General features: G+C 47.7%; 1 protein-coding gene across 1 annotated transcript in view; it reads right to left on the minus strand.

The window, feature by feature from the left end:
- The window catches only part of EPB41L2 (erythrocyte membrane protein band 4.1 like 2), a 179,759-nt gene extending 160,057 nt beyond the window's left edge, over positions 1-19,702 (minus strand). The window contains exon 1 of the mRNA XM_040429135.1: positions 19,451-19,702. The gene's annotated coding sequence lies outside the window, so the exon portion shown is untranslated. The remainder of the gene's footprint in view (positions 1-19,450) is intronic.
- Between the last annotated feature and the right edge of the window lie 5,175 nt (positions 19,703-24,877).

Consider the following 24,877-nt stretch of genomic DNA (forward strand, 5'->3'; position numbering starts at 1 on the left):
GAGACTGGTTCTGTGTCTCAGAGATGAACCTGCTTTGGTCTGACATGTGCACATCAACCCAAGACAAAAGCAAAAGACCTTGTGAAGATGATGGCAGAAGCTGGTAAGATTGTGTCAATATACACAGTGAGAGCACTATATCAACATGGGCTGAAAGGCCACTATACTGGGAAGAAGCCATTACTCCAAAAGAAAAATTAAAAAGCCAGATTAATGTTTGCAAATGCACACAGGAACAAAGACCTACATTTTTGGAGATGTCCTGTGGTCTGACGAAACCCAAAATGTTACTTTTTGGACATAATGACCATCGTTACGTTTGGAGGAAAGAAGGAGAAGCTTGGAAGCCTAAGAACACCATCCCAACTGTGAAACACGGGGGTGACAGCATCACATTGTGGGTTGTTCTGCTGCAGGCGGGACTGGTGCACTTCACAAAATAGATGGCATCATGAGAAAAGAAGATTCCTATTGAAAATCTATGGGCAAAGCTGAAAAGGCAGGTGCGAGCAAGACGACCAACAAACATGGCTCAGTTACACCAGTTCTGTCAGGAGGAATGGGCCCAAATCCCGACTAACTATTGTGAGAAGCTTGTGGAAGCATATCCAAAACGTTTGACCCATGTCATACAGTTTAAGGGCAATGGTACCAAATATTAATGAAATGTATGTAAACTTTTCACTTTGCATAAAGTAATAAAAATGCCTTAAAACACTCTCTCTCTCATTATTCTGGCATTTGGCAAATAATAATAATTATGGTAATCCTAATTGACCAAAAACAGGAAAGGTTGATTCTGATTTCATGTCAGATATGGAGAAAAACCATGTACAGTGGCGGAAATAATTATTTGACCCCTCACTGATTTTGTAAGTTTGTCCAATGACAAAGAAATGAAGTCTCAGAACAGTATCATTTCAATGGTAGGTTTATTGTAACAGTGGCAGATAGCACATCAAAAGGAAAATCGAAAAAATAACTTTAAATAAAAGATAGCAACTGATTTGCATTTCATTGAGTGAAATAAGTATTTGAACCCCTACCAACCATTAAGAGTTCTGGCTCCCACAGAGTGGTTAGACACTTCTACTCAATTAGTCACCCTCATTAAGGACACCTGTCTTAACTAGTCACCTGTATAAAAGACACCTGTCCACAGAATCAATCAATCAAGCAGACTCCAAACTCTCCAACATGGGAAAGACCAAAGAGCTGTCCAAGGATGTCAGAGACAAAATTGTAGACCTGCACAAGGCTGGAATGGGCTACAAAACCATTAGCAAGAAGCTGGGAGAGAAGGTGACAACTGTTGGTGCGATTGTTCGAAAATGGAAGGAGCACAAAATGACCATCAATCGACCTCGCTCTGGTGCTCCACGCAAGATCTCACCTCGTGGGGTGTCAATGGTTCTGAGAAAGGTGAAAAAGCATCCTAGAACTACACGGGAGGAGTTAGTTAATGACCTCAAATTAGCAGGGACCACAGTCACCAAGAAAACCATTGGAAACACATTACACCGCAATGGATTAAAATCCTGCAGGGCTCGCAAGGTCCCCCTGCTCAGGAAGGCACATGTGCAGGCCCGTCTGAAGTTTGCCAATGAACACCTGAATGATTCAGAGAGTGACTGGGAGAAGGTGCTGTGGTCTGATGAGACCAAAATAGAGCTCTTTGGCATTAACTCAACTCGCTGTGTTTGGAGGAAGAAAAATGCTGCCTATGACCCCCAAAACACCGTCCCCACCGTCAAGCATGGGGGTGGAAACATTTTGCTTTGGGGGTGTTTTTCTGCTAAGGGCACAGGACAACTTATTCGCATAAACGGGAAAATGGACGGAGCCATGTATCGTGAAATCCTGAGCGACAACCTCCTTCCCTCTGCCAGGAAACTGAAAATGGGTCGTGGATGGGTGTTCCAGCACGACAATGACCCAAAACATACAGCAAAGGCAACAAAGGAGTGGCTCAAGAAGAAGCACATTAAGGTCATGGAGTGGCCTAGTCAGTCTCCGGACCTTAATCCAATCGAAAACCTATGGAGGGAGCTCAAGCTCAGAGTTGCACAGAGACAGCCTCGAAACCTTAGGGATTTAGAGATGATCTGCAAAGAGGAGTGGACCAACATTCCTCCTAAAATGTGCGCAAACTTGGTCATCAATTACAAGAAACGTTTGACCTCTGTGCTTGCAAACAAGGGTTTTTCCACCAAGTATTAAGTCTTTTTTTGTTAGAGGGTTCAAATACTTATTTCACTCAATGAAATGCAAATCAGTTGCTATCTTTTATTTAAAGTTATTTTTTCGATTTTCCTTTTGATGTGCTATCTGCCACTGTTACAATAAACCTACCATTGAAATGATACTGTTCTGAGACTTTTCATTTCTTTGTCATTGGACAAACTTACAAAATCAGTGAGGGGTCAAATAATTATTTCCGCCACTGTATATGTGTCTTTTTATATAGTGTATGTAACCTTCTGGTTTCAACAGTCCTCCTTACTGGTTAACAAGAGTCTAGTACTCAAGAAGAAAAGCGTACTACATTTATGTACACTCCATTGTGAAGTTATCCAGCCCAGGCGCAGCACTGTAAAATATGCAGACACTACACAACCCCCAAGATGGGCTCTCAAAATCAGATACGAAAAAGAAATTAAGCAAAACTAGACACGCAGCCAAAACATTTAGAGAAAATCAGTGCTGAAACAAGAGATGCGATGATCACCCCCTGGAGGCAAATGAAAGATGGCTTCAGCCAACCTTACTGCTAGAAGACTGTAGAACTCAAGCCAAGACCTCTTGACATCTTGGCACGTCCAATGAACATAAAATACTTTCAGATGGTTAAGCCATTATGCTTGCTTGGAATTTGAGAGCAAGGAGTCTGTAAACATCTGTGAAGTATCCAGGGTCCTGGCCAACCTACAGGTCTATCCAAAGAACACTAGTGGCATACAATAAAAACTGCATGGACCGCCAATGATCAGATACTTACCACCTATCCCGCAGATAGACAATATGTTCGTACGGCAGGACAACACCTTAAATGAAAAGTTCCTTCAGCAGTCAAGAAGAACCACTGTGTAGTACTTTGTAATGAAGCGCCAGGGGTCTTCAGATCTACCAATAAATCAGGGATCTGAGAGAACATGTACAAAAGTGACGAGGCTCTGGAATAAGCACATCACTGCGGAAAATCTGGGAACTCATTTACAATCTTTTACCATGATACAATTTATCCTTCCTGTTATTTTCCCTCTTCCCCTTCAGATTCTGGAGAGGTCACTAGTTTGCGACGCGTCCATAAGGATCATTTAGGGTACTTTCACACTAGCGTTATTCTTTTCAGGTATTGAGTTCCGTCCTAGGGGCTCAATACTGGAAAAAACTGATCAGTTTTATCCTTCGGCTACTTTCACACTAGCGTTTTTGCTGGATCCGGTAGGGTTCAGCAAAAACGCTTTTGTTACTGATAATACAACCATCTGCATCCATTATGAACGAATCCGGTTGTATTATCTTTAACATAGCCAAGATAGATCAGTCAGGAACTCCATTGAAAGTCAATGGGGGACGAATCAGTTTTCTATTGTGTCAGATTGTGCCAGAGAAAATGGAACGGAATGGTCCGAAATCAAGACTGATCCGTCATGACCCCCAATGCAAGTCAATAGTGACAGATCCGTCATGATCGGTTTCCCAGGAAGGAAAGCAAACTACAACATGTTGCGGTTTGCTCTCCGGTCTGGGAAAGCCACTAAACGGAACTGAATGCATTCTGGAGCATTCCGTTCTGTTCAGTTCAGTTTGGTCCCCATTGACAATGAATGAGGACAAAACGTAAGCGTTTTTTCCGATATTGAGCCCCTATGACTGAACTCAAATACCGGAAAACTTGAATGTTAGTGTGAAAGTACACTAATGCATTCTGAATGGAGAGCAATCCATTCAGTATGCATCAGGATGTCTTCAGTTCAGTCAATCTCACGGTATTTGGCCAGAGAAAATACCGCAACATGCTGCGGTATTTTCTCCGTCCAAAATTCCAGAACACTTGCCAGAATGCCGGATCCGGCATCAAGTGTTGTGGCAAAACGGATCCAGTTTTCCTGTCTGCGCATGCGCAGACCTTTAAAAATGCAAAATAAATAAATACCAGATCCGTTTTTCCGGATGACACTGGAGAGATGGATCCGGTGTTTCAATGCATTTGTTAGACGGATCCGCATCCGTCTACAAATGCTATCCGTTTGCACACGGATTTCCGGATCCGGCAGGCAGTTCCGGCAACAGAACTGCCTGCCGGATCTTCACAACGCAAGTGTGAAAGTACCCTTACATTATATTTATTTAGATAACCTCCTATCAAGGAACGAGCCAAACCAAATTGATAGAGGCCGATAATCCGACACCGACCACCACCAGAATAAGATCAGTATGAGAAGAGATTCAGACACCTACTTTGTCATCGAGATGATCGCTTTACACCACTACATTGCTGAGAAAACCGGACAGTACAAGTATGAAATAGAAACGTAAGCCGCCAACAAAGGAGGATTGTTCAAAAATAAAATAAAATAAAAAAAAAAGTCTACTATTGTTTTTTTTTATCTTTACAACGATCTCCATGCAGGTGACAGTGGGAGCCCCCTTCATTTAACTGCTTAATTTCCACAGTCACTATTGACTAGGGCTGCAACGATTAATCGACTATCGATAATATTCGATAACTGGATTCATTGTCGACGAATCCAGCTATCGAATAATCGCCGATTCGTTGCTATGCGGGTGGGCGGTTTACTTTAAATCAGCGCATCTTTATTTTACCTTACAATGAAGCTCCAGTAACAGGCAGAGCGGACGGCGGCATAACGTCACTTACTCACGTGACACGCCTGCTCTGCCTCCTTCATTCATAAAGTGGGCGGAGCAGGTGCGTCACGTGAGTGAGTGACGTTACACCGCCACCCGCTCTGCCTGTTACCTGAGCTTCATTATAAGGTAATAAAGATGCGTTGAGTAAAAGTTACTGCCTGAATAGTCTGCTGTGAGCAGCGGGGCTGGGGCTGTTATGGGGAGGGGGGATCTGTGCACTGTTATGGGGAGGGAGGGGGGGGATCTGTGCACTGTTATGGGAAGGGGGATCTGTGCACTGTTATGGGGAGGGAGGGGGGGGGGAATCTGTGCACTGTTATGGGGAGGGAGGGGGGGGGAATCTGTGCACTGTTATGGGGAGGGAGGGGGGGGGAATCTGTGCACTGTTATGGGGAGGGAGGGGGGGGGGAATCTGTGCACTGTTATGGGGAGGGAGGGGGGGGGGGAATCTGTGCACTGTTATGGGGAGGGAGGGGGGGGGGAATCTGTGCACTGTTATGGGGGGGGGGGGGGGGGGGGGAATCTGTGCACTGTTATGGGGAGGGAGGGGGGGGGAATCTGTGCACTGTTATGGGGGGGGGGGGGGGGGGGAATCTGTGCACTGTTATGGGGAGGGAGGGGGGGGGGGGAATCTGTGCACTGTTATAGGGAGGGAGGGGGGGGAATCTGTGCACTGTTATGGGGAGGGAGGGGGGGGGAATCTGTGCACTGTTATGGGAAGGGGGATCTGTGCACTGTTATGGGAAGGGGGATCTGTGCACTGTTATGGGAAGGGGGATCTGTGCACTGTTATGGGAAGGGGGATCTGTGCACTGTTATGGGAAGGGGGATCTGTGCACTGTTATGGGAAGGGGGATCTGTGCACTGTTATGGGAAGGGGGATCTGTGCACTGTTATGGGAAGGGGGATCTGTGCACTGTTATGGGAAGGGGGATCTGTGCACTGTTATGGGAAGGGGGATCTGTGCACTGTTATGGGAAGGGGGATCTGTGCACTGTTATGGGAAGGGGGATCTGTGCACTGTTATGGGAAGGGGGATCTGTGCACTGTTATGGGAAGGGGGATCTGTGCACTGTTATGGGAAGGGGGATCTGTGCACTGTTATGGGAAGGGGGATCTGTGCACTGTTATGGGAAGGGGGATCTGTGCACTGTTATGGGAAGGGGGATCTGTGCACTGTTATGGGAAGGGGGATCTGTGCACTGTTATGGGAAGGGGGATCTGTGCACTGTTATGGGAAGGGGGATCTGTGCACTGTTATGGGAAGGGGGATCTGTGCACTGTTATGGGAAGGGGAATCTGTGCACTGTTATGGGGAGGGGGGGGGATCTGTGCACTGTTATGGGGAGGGGGGATCTGTGCACTGTTATGGGGAGGGGGGGATCTGTGCACTGTTATGGGGAGGGGGGGATCTGTGCACTGTTATGGGGAGGGGGGGGATCTGTGCACTGTTATGGGGAGGGGGGGATCTGTGCACTGTTATGGGGAGGGGGGATCTGTGCACTGTAATAGGGAGGGGGGGGGATCTGTGCACTATTATGGGGAGGGGGGTATCTGTGCACTGTTATGGGGAGGGGGGGGTCTGTGCACTGTTATGGGGAGGGGGGGATCTGTGCACTGTTATGGGGAGGGGGGGGGATCTGTGCACTGTTATGGGGAGGGGGGATCTGTGCACTGTTATGGGGAGGGGGGATCTGTGCACTGTTATGGGGAGGGGGGGGGTCTGTGCACTGTTATGGGGAGGGGGGGGTCTGTGCACTGTTATGGGGAGGGGGGGGATCTGTGCACTGTTATGGGGAGGGGGGGGGATCTGTGCACTGTTATGGGGAGGGGGGGGGATCTGTGCACTGTTATGGGGAGGGGGGGGGGATCTGTGCACTGTTATGGGGAGGGGGGGGGATCTGTGCACTGTTATGGGGAGGGGGAATCTGTGGATGACACATATAGCATAAGATGCTATATAGTGTCATCCACAGATCCCCCCCTCCCCGTAACAGCACCATCCACAGATCCCCCCCATAACAGTGCCATCCACAATTTGTTTTAATATGGCCTTTGAACATTAAGTTTTGTAATTTTGGTGTTTTTTCCCCGATTAAATTATCGACAACTAATCAATTATTCAAATAATCTTTAGCTGCAGCCCTACTATTGACAGAGGTATCTAAGGTGTTAAACGTATTGCAGTAAACAATTTACAGGCAATTTCCCATGACCTTCAGCAACTGGTTCACAATGGAGAGTAAAAATCCTTAGATGCTGCAGTCAGTATTAGGCTACATGCACACAAAATATGGATACTGTCTGTGTGCCACCCATATTTTTTGTGGTCCCACATCAATGGGTCATTGGACCACTTTTGGTGGACTAGAATGGGACATGTTCTATAATTTGTCGAATGGACATACGGATGCAGACAACACACTGTTTGGGGACCGCTAATTATATATATATATATATATATATATATATATATATATATATATATATATATATATAAATTCATATTCATGTGCCCATAGCCTATACCACAGAAGCCAAGAGGGTTAATGTGATAAGATTGGGGATCTTTCCTATCTTGGCAGTTGCAGCAGTGTGATCTTGAGGGTAAACTGGGCAGTACATTTGCAATGCGACTTAGAATTGCAAAATGGCAACAAGACTTCGTAGTCTTGTCGCCATTTGCACCTGGACCCTCCGCTGCTCTGCCGCTTTAAGAAGAACAGGATTTCATACAGCAGACACACAGCAATCCAATAACAGAGCTCCGCACAGTACAGAGCTGTTATTAGAGAGGAGGCTGCTGATTGGTCATAGTATCCACGGGCTGCCCTGCCATTGGCTGCTCCTCTCACACCCCCCCCCCCCCTTCTCCCGCGCCGAACACAGCAGCAGCTTGCTCTTCAGTTATGTCGGTTGGCGCACGTGCGGTGGTACGAGGGAGCACTCCGACACTTGTACAGTCTACGGTGCGGAGAAGCCACCATGCTGGGAGGCTCAGGTGTGGCTGGCAGTGAAGGGGTTAAGGCCGCAGGGCTGCCGGTCGTTAAACTAACGAGCCTGCTATAATGGGCTGATATAAGGGGCAGCCGCGCAGCCCACCTGCTCCTTGCAGGACTCTGATCATGCACTATGGCTGGAATCATGTACCCTCCCTATCCGCCCTTCCCGAACTATGGGCCCACTTACCGGCAGCAGCCCCCCTACTACAAACCCAAGGGGCCCTACTAGAAGCCTCCCTACAAGGGGGCCCCAGGGCCCATGAAATCTTCCCTTCCCTTTGACTGCCCGGATAACTACCGGTGGGCTCAGCTGTAGGCCTTGCTTAGGTAGCTGGGGCTGAGCTGCTCTTACACCAAAGAAGTAGGGGTTCAGGTGAACCCCAGAGTGGACGCGTCTGTTCAGTGTTCACTGGGGCCCCCGTAAGCTGAAGAGCCGCAAGGGATGGCCCCTACTGTGCCGTGCCACACCTGGGCAGCATGCCGGACTGCGTATTGTCACCCCAGTCCGCTTTCCCCGCACTGTAGCCGTGTACTCCAGACTGTCAGACCGGAGACTGTTCACACTGACCCCTGCCCAGAGGAAAGAGGGGGAGCAGCCGGAGGAAGACTGGGAGAGCAATACTGGGATCAAGACACCCACAATCCAGGCGAGACCGCCGGCAGAGTACAGGAACTTCACAACAGGGGGTGTATGTAAAGGGTACCCTAAAAAAACTTGTATCCCTGCTTAGTAATTGCTCTGAAGTTACTGGTCATCACCTGTCCCCAATACAAAGGACGTGAGCCCTCCCTTAAGAACTGGTGGTAGAGTGCCCCTAGTGGTCAACCCTGCATCCACAACTGCTACATCAGACCTGTCCTAGAAGTACATGTATAACCTGCACTGATCCTGTATTATACTCCAGAGCTGCACTCACTATTCTGCTGGTGCAGTCACTGTGTACATATATTCCTTATCCTGTACTGATCCTGAGTTACATCCTGCATTATACTCCAGAGCTGCACTCACTATTCTGCTGGTGGAGTCACTGTGTACGTTACATTACTTATCCTGTACTGATCCAGAGTTACTTCCCCCCAGCAGATTGCATCGCTCCGCTCTGGCACAGTCCCGCCAAGTGCCAGAGTCTGCTAAAAACGGCTCTAAGTAAATTTTTCAAGGCTCCTGCAAAACGAAGCAAATTTAAATCATTTCCTTAATTTAACTGCCATTCATGGAACAGGAAAGCACGCGCCACTGCCGACTGCTCATGAAGTGCCAGAGACAGCATAGCAGGAACGGAACCTGTGCTGAGCAAAGACCAGGTGATGTTAGGGGTGGGCGATATAAACGATATAAATCTGGCCAACGATAGAGATTTCGTTTATATCGCCATATCACAGTAGAACGTGGCATGCGCCACTCACCATGTTCTCCCGAGCTTGCACAGTGGAGAAGGAGGGAGTCCCTCCCTCCCCACTGTGTGCGGCTGCCGCTGACCAATGAGAACAGAGTAGGAGGGGAGGGACTGTCAGTGATTGGCTGCAGCAGTCATATGGCCCCCGTCAACGGGATGTCGATTCCCAGAGACCCAGGACCTGCAGTGTCAGCCATGGAGCGATGCAGCCAGAATCCAGAGGACAGAGGAGAACCAGCTGATCGGGGGGGGTCTGACCACTGGGACCCCCACCTATCTGAATTACTATGGTCCTGTTCCCCTGTTCTGATGGAGCAGTAGGTCGTGCATGCGCACTGCCACTTCATTCATTCTCTATGAGAGTGCTGGATATAGCCAAGTACCATCTCCGGCACCCACATAGATAACGTATTCACAATATTAATATTAGACAAATTTACTATTCTAGAACACGGCCTTTATAAATCTGAGGTATGCCATATCCTGCGCCACATTTTAGAGATCGACTGATTATCGGATTTACTGATCTTATCGGCCGGTATTCATGATTTTCAAAGTTATTGGTATCGGCATCTAACCTTGCCAATAATGCGTCCAGCGATGCTTGCTTATGAGAAAACATGGCGCTTAGCGTGCGCCACCATGGTCAGTGGCCAGAGTCAGTGGAGAAGGAGGGAGGGACAGAGGGAGGGAATCCCTCTCTCCTATGACGCGGAGGCCGCAGAGCCCAATAAAATTAGCCACACTGCCACCAATGAATGTCTGGCTAATATTAAAGCAGGAGGGGGGACAGGGGAGCGTTTACCGCTGCGCCGTCTCAGCTAGTGTGCTCAGCGAACGGCAGCAGCCTCCTCCTGAGTGTCCTCCCCAGAGTCAAGCAGCCAGCATAGCAGGTGCCTGGCTACTGTGCCACTACTGATAATTAACCTTTAATACAAATACAGGAGGCGTGTGCCGGCTGTACCCGACTCCTGTAGCTGTATTAAAGGTTAATTATCAGTAGTGCCCCCCCCCCCCCCCCAGTATTAAAGTCATTGGTGGCAGTGGCTACAGGGTCGTCATCCCCAACCTAAGTAATTTCATTGGTGGCAGGTTCTGATCGGAGCCCCAGCATTGTAATCCTGGGGCTCCGATCGGTTACCATGGCAGCCAGGACGCTACTGAAGCTCTGGCTGCCATGGTAATCTCCCTGCTGCTGTGTGCACTATGCACAGGGCAGCAGGGAAAGTGTGAAGTCCTATTCACCCTAATAGGTCATACCACCGTGTTACGCAAAGCCACGCCTCTTATTGGGTAAGGTGTAAAGTGTGTAGAAAAGCTGGTAAAAGTGATGCACAGCTTGCACACCAGTTTTTTGGCACACTTTCAATAGGATTTTGGTCCTCCTAGTATGCTAAAAAACTGTACCCATTCTCAGCGGGTTTGACCAACAAAACATTCATGTGTATGGGAGGCTTCCAACACTCCCTTGATGTTATGACTGGGATATAAACCGCCACCAAAAGTGTGAGGCAGCGGCTTTTTCCTCTCCCCCCACTGACACTTCGCCAAACCAAGTATGTCCGTGTATGGGAGGTGGGGAGAGATCCCCAATGGCCAGAAGATCCACAAATCGCTACCCATCTATGTGCCCCACTGCTGTACCACGCGACTACACTTTCATGCCATACATTATCGAAGCGTATCAGAAGAGCGGCCGGACTTCATGGTTAGAACTGCCTCTTAACCAAACACCCCCGTCTGGTCCTGAGCAGTAGAAGAAATTATGAACAAACACTGCATGCAAACAGCAATGTTGGCTTTAGGAGGGACAGCATATGCTGCGGAGTTAACCCCTTCCCAGCCACCTGGTTTCCTAGGGCAGTGCATAAACACAACAGCTGCTGTTCTTTCCTCCATCCAGATTACAGAGCCATACGTAAGGAAGGATGTGCTTACTCCCCGGCTCTCACCGCATACAATGGAGTGAAAGATGTGCCAGGAGATGGGCTCCGGAAACACAGGAGCTCGCTGAAGTGGACATGGAAATGAAGGCTTTTCTTCCCATTCCTCCCAGTTACATTTATGCTGGACCTGAGTAAGGGGACATGGGTCTCCGATGACAGGCATGCAGGCGGCAGATGGCAGGCCAGTTAGCAGCGCTCCCCACCCACTGAAGCTCAAGCTGGCTGCTGCTTCTAGTCCGGATGCAGGCAAAGCTCAGGGGAGCAGCACACAGGGCTACGGAGGATGGATGAGAGATGGAGAGACGTGGGGGAGGGAAGGGGAAGTGTCAATTCTCCCACAGCTGGCTGGGCTGTAAGGCAGTCTACCAAGAACCGCATCATCGTGGCGGCACAATCCTACATGCAGCTCATAGCAGTCGAGGGGGGTTTATGCATTCGCAGCTCACTCAAAAGCAAGGACTCTCATGCACTTCCTTTCTAGAGACATACATGACTTCAGAGGAGGCTTGAAGGGGAAATCCACTCAAAATGGCCTGCTGTAAAAGCTCCAATAAGATGGCTCTGTAGACAGCTCAAAGCCCTTTCGCACTGCTCACTAGCCTTCATCAGATTTCTAGGAGGTGGTGAAGGTTAAGCATTAGCATGTGTTCACACTATGTTGTGGTTGCAGGCTGATGTGGTTTTTTGGAAAAAGATTCAGTTGTCATTTATACATTTAAAGGGAACCTGTCCTCTGGATTTTGGGTATAGAGCGGAGGACATGGGTTGCTAGATGGCGGCTAGCACATCCGCAATATCCAGTCCCCATAGCTCTGTGTGCTTTTATTGTGTAAAAAAACGATTTGATACGTATGCAAATTAACCTGAGATGAGTCCTGTACACAAGATGAGTCAGGGACAGGACTTCAGTTTAATTTGCATATGTATCAAATTGATTTTTTGGGGGTACTTACACACTAGCGGCAGGATGGATCCGACAGGCTGTTCACTTTGTCGGATCCGTCCTGCCGCTATTTAGCAGTGCCGCCGGACCGTCCCCATTGACTATAAATTATTTTTATTTTTTTTAATTCCATTCCGCAAAAAGGTGCGGTGCGGAGGCACGGAACGGAACCCAGGAAGCACTCCGTAGTGCTTCCGTAGTGTTCCGTATCTCCGGATTTGCGGACCCATTGAACTGAATGGGTCCGCATCCATGATGCGGATTGCACACGGAATGGTGCCCGTGTATTGTGGATCCGCAAATGCGGTCCGCAATACGGCAACGGGCAGCACATGTTTGTGTGAATGAGCCCTAGGGGCCTCCGCACCGCAAAAAGATAGAGCAAGTTCTATCTTTTTGTGGAACGGACAGATCGCGGACCCATTCAAGTGAATGGGTCCACAATCCCCATGCGGCTGGGCCACGGTCGGTACCCGGGCATTGCGGACCGCAATTTGCGGTCCACAGCACGGGCTTCACACGGTCGTGTGAACAATCCCTAAGGCCTCTGGCACACGAACGGTTTTTTTTACGTTCCGTTTTTTGTGTTCCGTATACGGAACAATTCATTTCAATGGATCTGCAAAAAAAAAAAAAACGGGTACCGTTTCTGTATTTCCGTTCAAAGATAGAGCATGTCCTATTATTGTTCGCTCTATCAGGGGCCAGCTGTTCCGTTCCAAAAAAAACAGAATGCACACGGACTTCATCCGTATTTTTTGTGGATCGCAAAATACTGAAAAAGCCATACGGTCGTGTGCAAGAGGCCTTACCCAGAGGATTAGTGTCTAATAAATGGGGGGCCAACCATCTTCCCAGTTTGAATGGTGTGGCGGTAGAGCAGGAGCAGTCTATGGGACTGCCAAAAAGAGCGTCAGTTCTCATGCTCACCCTCTGCTACATTCAGACAAGAGACGTTTTCCCAGCCAACTTCCACCAGACACAGCCTGTGAATAGGTGATAAGTGGTCATTCTGGGCCAGCCCTTTCAATTGTGTGGCTCCATTCAATTCACCAAGCCAAGGTTAATGGGGGCAATCGCTCAGATAAAACAACTCGGATGATTATCATTTACCTTATGGTTTACAATACTCTTCTCCAATAAATAAAACTCTCCTCTATCTAAACCTAAAAACCCATGTACATATTTTTGTACAATGAGAGGGGATGATATTTTCCGGATGACCAGAAGTAATAAGAGGAGAGTAGGGGGATGTGGAAGTCCAGCATCCTGTTTACCCTGAGCATCACTCATGAAGTCAAAGACCAAGATCAGAGAGGAGATATCCTCCTGGTCCGTGCTCTCCTGCCTCAGGCAACCCTGGTGTGAAGAGCCCTCAACATTACTCACCATCATTCCCATACGGCACAATGGGAATGTCCAGACCATCCCCAGAGTAAAATTAGATATATAATATTATAATAAGTTACACCTGTAAAACCCAGTACGGGATAACATTAAAAGGGGTGAGGTTCGCCTAACTAGTTCTGACAAGGAATCCATACTGCAACTAGAGGGTCCGGCTGCTGACCACATATAGTAGGAAACAATGACATTTATTGAAGGTCCTCGCATACTGGTCGCATCAGTCACAGGACCTAGCCTCCTCCATGTCCTGCAGGGCTACATGGTGGCAGCGGTCATTCATTTCTATGGGATCACCGCTACTCAGCGATCCAGGCCGCCCTAGCCTTAAACTATAAAGGTTCATACTGAATGACCTACAGCAGAGACCTCGGTCTTCATGCTCCATGTGTAGTGTGTGCATATGACACGATGGCTGACTTACATAGTTCTCAGAGAAAGCCACCAAGAGTGATGGCCAGTTCGCATTGTTCGCCCGCGAACATATGCGGGCTGCCATCTTTTTTCACAAGTCCGGCGAGGCACAGGTAAGCCCTTACCTGTGCCGCGAGCCGGTCTGAAAACAAATGCGGTCACCGGGAGCAGGCAGCTTAGGCTACTTTCACACTTGCGTTCGGAGCGGATCCGTCTGGTGTCTGCACAGACGGATCCGCTCCTATAATGCAGACGTTTGGATCCGTTCAGAACGAATCCGTCTGCATTATATTTCAGGAAAAAAATCTAAGTGTGAAAGTTAGTCAGACGGATCCGTCCAGACTTTGCATTGAAAGTCAATGGGGGACAGATCCGTTTGAAATTGCACCATATTGTGTCATCTTCAAACGGATCCGTCCCCATTGACTTACATTGTAAGTCTGGACGGATCCGCTTGCCTCCGCACGGCCAGGCGGACACCCGAACGCTGCAAGCTGCGTTCGGGTGTCCGTCTGCTGAGCGGAACGGAGGCCAAGCGGAGCCGGACTGATGCATTCTGAGCGGATCCGCATCCACTCAGAATGCATTGGGGCCGTACGGATCCGGTCGGGGCCGCTTGTGAGAGCCTTCAAACGGAACCCCGAACGCTAGTGTGAAAGTAGCCTTATCTGTGCCTCGCCGGGCTTGTGAAAAAAGATGGCAGCCCGCATATGTTCACGGGCGAACAATGCGAACTGGCCACCAACACAGGAACGCTCATAGGGGAGGATCTGAAGTGAAAGATCTAGAATGCTGAAAGAACCCTAGGCCGCAGGAGTCCAAAGGCAAATGGAAGCAGCAGACCATACACCATACCGATACCTGGTGCCACAACAGCTACATGCAGGAAAGAGGATTTGGTCCCACCTTACAATTAATATAGTATGGTCAGAAGTAGGGGTGGGCGATATAGACGACATGAAAGATAAATATAAATTTGGCTAACGATAGAGATTTCGTTTATATCGCCATACCACGGTAGAACATGGCATGCGCCGCTCTCGGCATGCACCATGTTCTCCTGAGCCAGCACAGGTCCTGAGGGGATAATTGTGGTGGACCACAGCGCGCAGTAATAGAGGCCAGGTATGGGATATGGCCGGCACATGCAGGCTACATTTGTATTCAGGCATATTAACTACATTCATTGGTGGCGCAGTGGCCACAGCCCCTCCCTTCGAAGTATTATACTAATTGCGCCCCCCCTCCACAAGATTAAACCATTGGTGGCAGTGGCCCCAGGGTGGCATCTTCTGATCGGAGCCCAGCAGTGTAATCCTGGGGCTCCAATCTGTTACCATGGCAGCCAGGACGCTACTGAAGCCCTGGCTGCCATAGTCGGCTCCCTGCTGCTGTGTGCACTATTCACAGGGCAGCAGGGAGAGTGTGAAGTCCTATTCACCCTTATAGAAATCTATCAGGGTGAATAGAACAAGGGTTCTAGCCCCTAAGGAGGCTAATAGTTATTAAATAAAAAGTAATAAAAAAAAATTAAAAAAAAAAGTTTATTATATATCGCACATGCTTACAATTATATTGCAATATACATTTTAGGCCATATCGCCCACCCCTAGTCAGAAGACATGCCGTATTGCTCCATAAGTTCCCTACCTACTGAAGGACACTGGTGGTGTCTCCAAGCCCTTCACCTATATATTTGGGTCATATGCTAATGTCTAGGAGATAAGAATGTATCTAAGGCCTCATGCACATGACCGTTGTTCTGGTCCGCATCTGAGTCGCAGTTTTTGCGGCTCAGGTGCGGACCGATTCACTTCAATGGGGCCGCGAAAGATGCAGACAGCACTCCGTGTGCTCTCCGCATCCATTGCTCCACTCCGTTCCGTTGCTCCGCAAAAAAAACACAACATGTCCTATTCTTGGCCGTTTTGCGGACAAGAATAGGCATTTCTACAATGTGCCGCCTGTTCCGTAAATTGCGGAAGGCACACGAGCGGCTTCCGTGTTTTGCGGATCCGCAATTTGCGGACCACAAAAAAAAAAACTGAACGGTCGTGTGCATGAGGCCCAAGTGTCTTCTCCCTAAAATTGGCCACCAAGTCCACCCAACTTTACCCCTTCTTGCAACAGGTTGTTATAAGATACGTCCTGTAGTAAAGCGGCACGTCAAGTTCCACTGTGGTTTCTGTCATTTTGACAGGAAGAATAGCGCAGCTTTCCATCTAATCTGCAGAGACGGCTGACGGAGGCTCTCAACGAGGTGTATGATGGAAGTGTGAACTGAGACTGACGAGCCTTGTCAGACACTGCTTGCTTTCCAGTACACACCTCTGACTGAAAGGACAAAAACATGTCAATTTCTGCTGTGGATCTTCATCGTGGAATTACTCTTTACAATGCAATGGGGGCGAGAATCCTGAGCGAATCTGAAGGAAAATCCACACGTAGCATGTGAATTCTGAGGCAGACTGACAGTAGAAAAATACGTCACATGTCGACCTCCCTCTAGGGCAGATTATCAGCAGAGGAATCCACCACATTATCATGTGAAATGGTCACAGATTTCACCCTATGGAAAGGGCGAAACCCACGATGGAAAACAGCAAGATGCACTGGGTGGATGAAATTTATTGAAATGCTGCAGATCTGCCAGGCACAAATCACAGCGCACCCATCCCATGTGGTCAGGTCATCAGTATCTGATCAGTGGGGGTCCGACACACAGGAACCTCCCCAGTCAGCAGGGCTGGCAGGAGCGCTCACCAGCCACAGGGCTATACATCGCACACAGTGGCTGTGCTTGGATCACAGTCGGCCCCACTGAAGTGAGCAGGTCACTGCTGCGGCCGGTGATTGGCTGCAGCGGGCACGTGTCCCCACCCGGCAACAGATGTTGATGCTGGTGCAGTGGGGAGCGCAAGTACCGAAGCAGGAGCAACTAGGTAACATCAACTGTGCGGGTCTGCCACGTCTGAAGGTCTGATTAAGGGTACTTTCACACTAGCGTTTTTCTTTTCCGGCATAGAGTTCCGTCACAGGGGCTCTATACCGGAAAATAACTGATTAGGCATATCCCCATGCATTCTGAATGGAGAGTAATCCGTTCAGTTTGCATCAGGATATCTTCAGTTCAGTCATTTTGACTGATCAGGCAAAAGAGAAAACCGTAGCATGCTATGGTTTTATCTCCAGCGAAAAAAACAAAAGACTTGCCTGAATAGGAATGTATTAGTGTCGGATCCGTCCTTCCGGTATGCGCATGCGCAGACTGAAAAAAAAAAGGTGAAAAAATAAATGCCGGATCCGTTTTTGCCGGATGACACCGGAAAGACGGATCCGGCATTTCAATGCATTTTTTCAACTGATCAGTCTTACTAATGCCATCGGTTAGCATACATTTTGCCTGATCCGGCAGGCAGTTCTGGCGACGGAACTGCTTGCCGGATCTCTCTGCCCCAAGTGTGAAAGTAGCCTAACCCCCTTCGTTCCAGTGGCAGGAAATACTAAAGCTTCAACACATCAAGACATTTTGGACAAATGTACGCTTTCAACTTTGTGGGACCAGTTGGGAGAAGGCCCTTTTTGGTTCCAGTATGACTGTTCCCCCAGTGGACAAAGCAAGGCATGGTTAGGCTACTTTCACACGAGCGTTCGGAGCGGGTCCGTCTGATGTTTCATCAGACGGATCCGCTCCTATAATGCAGACGTTTGTATCCGTTCAGAACGGATCCGTCTGCATTATAACTTAGAAAAATTTCTAAGTGTGAAAGTAGCCTGAGCGGATCCGTCCAGACTTTACATTGAAAGTCAATGGGGGCGGATCCGTTTGAAGATTGAGCCATATAGTGTCATCTTCAAGCGGATCCGTCCCCATTGACTTCCATTATAAGTCTGGACGGATTCGCTCGCCTCCGCACGGCCAGGCGGACACCCGAACGCTGCAAGCAGCGTTCAGGTGTCCGCTCGCTGAGCGCTGGCAGACGGATGCATTCTCAGCGGATCCGCATCCACTGAGAATGCATTAGGGCTGGACGGCTGCGTTCGGGGCCGCTTGTGAGCCCCTTCAAACGGAGCTCACGAGCGGACACCTGAACGCAGGTGTGAAAGTAGCCTTAGATGAGTTTGGTATGGGAGAACTTGTCTGGTCCACACAGAGCCCTGACCTAAACTACATCAAATACCTTTGGGATGACCTAGAATGGAGATTGCGAGCCAGGACCTCTCATCCAACATCAATGTCCAACCTCACACATGCTCTTCTGGAGGAACGGGCAAAGATTCCCAAAGACAGCCTCCAAAATCTTGTAGAAAGTCTTCCCAGAAGAGTGGGGGGAAGGGTCAACTCCATATTAATGGCTATGGACTTGGAGAGGGATGTCCCAATAATTCTGTCCATAAGAATAGCATGGTGTACAGCTCCAATCACACAAGAAATGGAAATCTGACAGATCCCATTAGAAAAAGCACTTTTTGGAACCCACATAAAAAAATAAAAGATATTTTAAAAAAGGCTCCATTAACAGCAGAATCTGTGACACGAATGTGAACAATACAGTTATTCCCCATATAATAAGTTAATCGCTGGTGCTCAAAGTATCGCGCCAGTGTGACATGACGAGTTTCAAAAATCGCCGTCGAGTCCTAGCCTTAGCCCCGTCACCTTGTATGAAAGCACTAGTGATGCGCGGCATACGCAATATTCGAATTTGTGATATTTCGCTAATTTTCGGCCGAATATTCGAGATCTCCAGTCACTGTTTACTTGATTGCGAAAATCGGCAATGTAATATATTCGCGATTAGAATATTCAACACTATTCGCGAATATATAGTACTATATTCTAAATATTCACAAATTCTCAAAGTGGCGATATTCACAAATCGAATATTCGTGCTCAACACTAGAAGGCACGATACAACCAAAGCCTGGTGACAGATTTGGAGGGAAATGGCCGGGAATTTGAAATCCTGGTCAGAGCGCTGTTAAAGGGACGGCCGCTGGTACCAACACCAAAGCAGCAGGATAGGTTACCCATCATCTACACATGGCAGTGCTGGATGGGGGTAGTCTATCTAGATGGAACAGGTCAACAGGGGGCCTGAGTACAGATATGTCCTTGGGGTCCTGGAAAGCTGGGTGTAAAACCATGGTAGCTGTCACCCAGCTTTCCCAAAAAGGGCTAGCACTATGGCAGGAGCTACACCGCCATCTCAGCCACCACTGCGACCCCAGAATGACAAGAACATTCAACACTTCTGGGGGTCTCCATCGCTGCGACCCCATTCAAAGTCAATGGCTGCACTGCCAGAATCATTAGTAAAGGTGAAATGAGGAGCTGCATGGCGGTGGTGTGCCTGGGCGCAGCATGGCAGATGTGCCCACACCTCTGAACTCCATTAACCCCTTCCCTCACCGCGCCCAGCTCAGATTGAGCAGTAACCAGGTGACGGCTCCATCCCTACTTACTGTATGATAGCCGCCCCGCACCAATGCTCTCAGTGACGTGAAGATGTCCGCCGTGCACACCGTGACGTAAACGCCTCCGCCAAACTAGCGAGCGGAGAAATGGCGCTGCAGATGTCCTCAGTCAGCTCGTCAGTACCGAGTCCGCCGACCGCGGCCAACACCACAAGACCACAGCCACCATTCAAATTCCCCTACACCAAAGTGAGCGGGCGCTACTACTGATTGCAGCCGAAGCCACGCCTTTCCCTCGCACATAACCCCGCCCACAACACTGCGCGACACGCTCTTCTCAATCCTCTACCACAACACTGCCTAAGCCCCGCCCGTCCTCGGCACCTCATTGGCTCGTTAAGACGTCACTCATATGGACCTAGAGGGCTTTTTAAGCCACGCCTCCTGAGAGCTCCACGCCCGTTTACCAGATGGTCATATCTTCCTCGGTTTATCAATCATTGACTGCGTGACGTCACTCATACGGTTCTTCCTGACGACGTTTCCACCGTATTCATTCCGTTCTTCTGTGTACGCCAGGCTGTCAGAGCATGCTGGCAGTGGTAGTTTTCTAGCTGGCCATGCCTGGAGTTGTAGTGCTTGGATGGCCATGACCTATATTTGCCGCTCCGCCTTGAAGACTCCAGCTACCTATATAGCATAGAACAAGGCCAAAACGTTTGACGTGGCTTTACTCATTTCATGCTCAATCCAGAGCTGCACTCCCAGTTCTGCTGGTTCTTCAGACTAATATCTGCTCCAAACCTTTTCTGGTTATTTGCATTCTCGGGGGCGTTATCTTTACCAAATCTCATGTACCCCGTGTGTATTTTGTACGTGCGGAAAGTGACCTGTGGTGAGGATTTGAAAATCCTCAGCATGTATGTTGTTTGTGCCAGCAGAGATACCACCAAGTATTAAAAGGGCTATCCAAGACTATTAAATCCCACCCCATAGCCCGGGCCCCTCACAATAAATGTACTTACCTGGCTCCCTGCGCCGCTCCTGGTCCCCCACTATCGCTGCTGCTCTTCCCCGTGTGCGGATGAAAACATTCGGTGTCGGCGGGGAGCCGCCAATGGCAGGCGGGGATGGGGACGAGCCTCCCTAGCGTCACCCTTGATGCTAGGGAGGCTCGTCCCCGCATGCCATTGGCTGCTCCCCCATCCCTGTCACCGGTTGATTTCATCCGTGTACACGGAGAAGCGGCGGTGCGGAGAGAGGAGCCAGGTAAGTACATTCATTTAGAGGGGCCCCGGCATATATGGGACATTTAATAGTCTTGGATAACCCCTTTAATGAGACCCTGCCTCATTATATATGCTGATACAGAACCCAGAATAAGGGGTGCACCACATTGGTTGTATGAACATTGACTAAGTGCCACTAGCAGGTTATACTTTATCAATCTCAGCTCAGTCGCATTAAAGATCATCTGTCAGCCTGGTAGGGTTGATCATGCTGATGAAAACAATACCTTTACTATGACTCTCCATGGCCCCATTACTAAGAAAACTGCATTTGTATTTATATGCAAATGATATATCTAAAGCACCAAGGGGCTGACGAGTCCTCAGAGCACCAGTTTGTTACACGCTGTTCAGCTTATATTCCTTCTCCCTTCCCCTGGATTGACAGGGCTAGTATTCTAGTGCCTGCTGCTCTCCTAGCGCCGAGACCTGTATTCTCCTACCCCTGCTGTATCCTCTCATCTTGGCGCTTGCTCAGTGTTTCTCCTACTGCGCTCCGAGCAGCACTGGTATTACTTACTGCCCCCTGATTCTCGTCCTCAGGTGCTGCCACTGCCCTACATGCTAAAATGCTATGACCTGATGCTGTGAGACATCCGGTCACAGCACTGCATGAAGAGTGGTGGCAGCGTGTGACGGAGGAGAGGGATCTTATTGTAAGGTCTGCATTTAGGGGATGGAGGAGTTGGGTGGGGGTTATAGTTGGGCCAGCAGTCTGATCTGGGGTCGTATGAACTTGGGGGTTGATTTGGGATTTGTTCTCGGTTCTGTATAAATTTGGGGTCTGATCTGAGGTATATAGGAATTTGGAGGCTGATCTGGAGTCTATATGAATTTGAGGGCCTGTATTAATTTAAGGGCCTGGTTGTCTGTATTAATTCTGGGGTCCCTATGAATTTGGAGGCTGATCTGGGATCTGTATAAATTTGAGGGGTTGATCTGTGGTCTATATGACTTTTGGAGCTGAATATGGATTTAATCTGAGGTCTGTATACATTTGTGGGTTGATCTGGGGTCTATGTGAATTTGGGGGTGATTTGAGGTCTGTATGAATTTAGAGAATAATTTGGGGTCTAATCTTCGGCCTGTATGAATTTAGAGAATAATTTGGGGTCTAATCTTCGGCCTGTATGAATTTGAGGGCCAATCTGCAGTCTGCATTAATTTTGGGGTCTGTCTGGAGGTCTATATTAAAGAGCCAAAAAACCCTGGGGTCCTAACCTCCGCCCCTGAACATAAAAAAAAAAAAACACTGCCCTATACGTGGTCCCACCGCTGCTCTGTTCATAGGCCTCAACTGTCACAATGGCTGAGTCACTGCTGAGGCCTGTGATTGGCCACAGCGGTAACGTGACCAAGTGACTTCCTGGTCCTGTGGGCACCAGAAATATCTAGGAATGGAGCAGGGCGGGACTGCAGACAAGTGGATTTTTATTTTATTTTCAGGGATACAGGTCTGGACAATAGGCATTGTTGGCTCCAAGGCCAGAGAGCCCCTTTAATTTTGGAGTCTAGTCTGGGAATACGCATACATTTTTGGGGTCTGCCTGGAGGTCTGTATTAATTCTGTTGTCTGATCTAGGAGTCTATTAATTTTTGGGGTCTCATCTGGGTTGTCCAGCCACGTGAAATTTATTTTTGAAAACTGATTAGAATGGCACAGAAAGTAGTGATACCTCTCTCATCCTGCTGGGAGAGCTCTTGGCATCATGCCTACGAGCAGCCAGCTGAGGTGTTACACACATACAGGTGCGGTACATGTACATATGATATAACACGGCCCGTCAGCTGGAAATTTTCTGTATGTACGGCCCATATACCCAGCCAAGTTTAAGACCCCTGTATCTATCTAATTTATGTATCTGTGACTGTCTATCAGTCTGTGTATATTTCTATCTATCTATCTCCTATCTATCTATCTATCTATCGCATATCTATCTATTTATCTATCTATCTTATATCTATCTCATATCTATCTATCTATCTCTAATATGTAGCTATCTAATTATATGTCCGTCTATCTAATTGGCTGTCTATCTGTCTACCTTTCATCTATCATTAATCTAGCTTTATGCTCCAAAAATGTGTATAAAAACAACATATTACAATCAAATTACACATTCTGGTAAAAGATCAATAAGTAGCTGTTATCTCAATAAAATGTTACATATTCTTTGACTTTCCCCACAGCTAAGGAATTTGGACGCAGACCTCACTTTTAGCAGACAAAGAAGCATTCTGCGTATCTGTTCTGCTGCACAATGACATTTTATCCCAGCATAATACTGTATTCAGTACTGGCATAAGGTCTATTTTTGCAGCAGTTATCATTTTGTGTGTATTATTTTCCAGTCTCTTACATAGCTGGCTAGCTGTTCATATTAACACTTGTATCCTTGTGTCTGTGTTAAATCTCAGCAAAGCCAGCCATTGTTGAATCGGAACGTCAAGGGATAAGCTGCTAGACCAATGCATGGTGAATAATACAAGAGCGATTTGTTTTGGAAACTGTATAATATTGTACAACTTCCCAATTATAGCAGTTTTTATGCCTTCCACGTTGATAAGACTGTGTTTTTCTTTTTAATTATTACATTAGTTGTACTTATTTTTTCTGTATCTGTGTTTTCAATAGTTATTCGCTTCATAGTTTAATCTTTTATTATCTTGTTGCACATTCAGGGCTTTAAAGGGGTTGTCCGGGTTCAGATCTGAACCTGGACATACCCATAATTTTTGATCTCTCTGAGAGGTATATCTGAGGTCTAACTAATAGTTCTACTTGCTGAATTTAGTCGCAATTAGCAATGTGCAGTTAGCAGTAACTATTTGCAGATTGGTTGAGTATGATCTGGTATAGTTGTATGCTATTTGGATTGCAATATGGAATTTTAATGGTTGCAATTGTGAACTTTGTAGTTTGCAATTGGTGGAACTGAAAGTAAACACACATATGACTGGTTCAGTATACAGTTCTACTCACTATATTAACAGTAGGAACATTATATAACTGTTTTAAATACCTATTTTGGCCTCTCTGCTTCCATAAAACACAGCTCTTAGTGGAGTGAATGTCTGTTCAGCTTCTCTCCTCTGGTGCAATGATTCTAGCAGCTCCTGCTAGGGGGATTTCCCACACAGGCTGTGTGTGAGGCTGGCTGTGATTGGTCAAGACTCCTGCCCAGCAACAACAATTTAACTCTATGCTTTCTGTTGTTTCTGCTGTGTCATTGAGCTTACCTCACATTATTTAATGAATCTTAAAGGCATATTATCTTTTCTGCTTCTGCGGACACAAAATATAATATCACATGACATCCAAACATGAAGTCACTGTAAATAACTCTTCTTTTGTCTTTAACACACAAATATATGAACTGTATTAAGGTTATTGGCAGGTTTAGCTGTATAAACATATAAGCTACACTCACCTAAAGAATTATTAGGAACACCATACTAATACGGTGTTGGACCCCCTTTTGTCTTCAGAACTGCCTTAATTCTACGTGGCATTGATTCAACAAGGTGCTGATAGCATTCTTTAGAAATGTTGGCCCATATTGATAGGATAGCATCTTGCAGTTGATGGAGATTTGAGGGATGCACATCCAGGGCACGAAGCTCCCGTTCCACCACATACCAAAGATGCTCTATTGGGTTGAGATCTGGTGACTGTGGGGGCCATTTTAGTACAGTGAACTCATTGTCATGTTCAAGAAACCAATTTGAAATGATTCAAGCTTTGTGACATGGTGCATTGTCCTGCTGGAAGTAGCCATCATAGGATGGGTACATGGTGGTCATGAAGGGATGGACATGTTCAGAAACAATGCTCACGTAGCCCGTGGCATTTAAACGATGCCCAATTGGCACTAAGGGGCCTAAAGTGTGCCCAGAAAACATCCCCCACACCATTACACCACCACCACAAGCCTGCCCAGTGGTAACAAGGCATGATGGATACATATTCTCATTCTGTTTACGCCAAATTTGAATGTCACAACAGAAATCGACACTCATCAGACCAGGCAACATTTTTCCAGTCTTCAATTTTCCAACATTTTTCCAGTCTTCAACAGTCCAATTTTGGTGAGCTTGTGCAAATTGTAGCCTCTTTTTCCTATTTGTAGTGGAGATGAGTGGTACCCGGTGGGGTCTTGTTGTAGCCCATCCGCCTCAAGGTTGT

This window comes from Bufo bufo, chromosome 4 (genome assembly GCF_905171765.1).
Source record: "Bufo bufo chromosome 4, aBufBuf1.1, whole genome shotgun sequence".
Classification (NCBI taxonomy): Eukaryota; Metazoa; Chordata; class Amphibia; order Anura; family Bufonidae; genus Bufo; species Bufo bufo.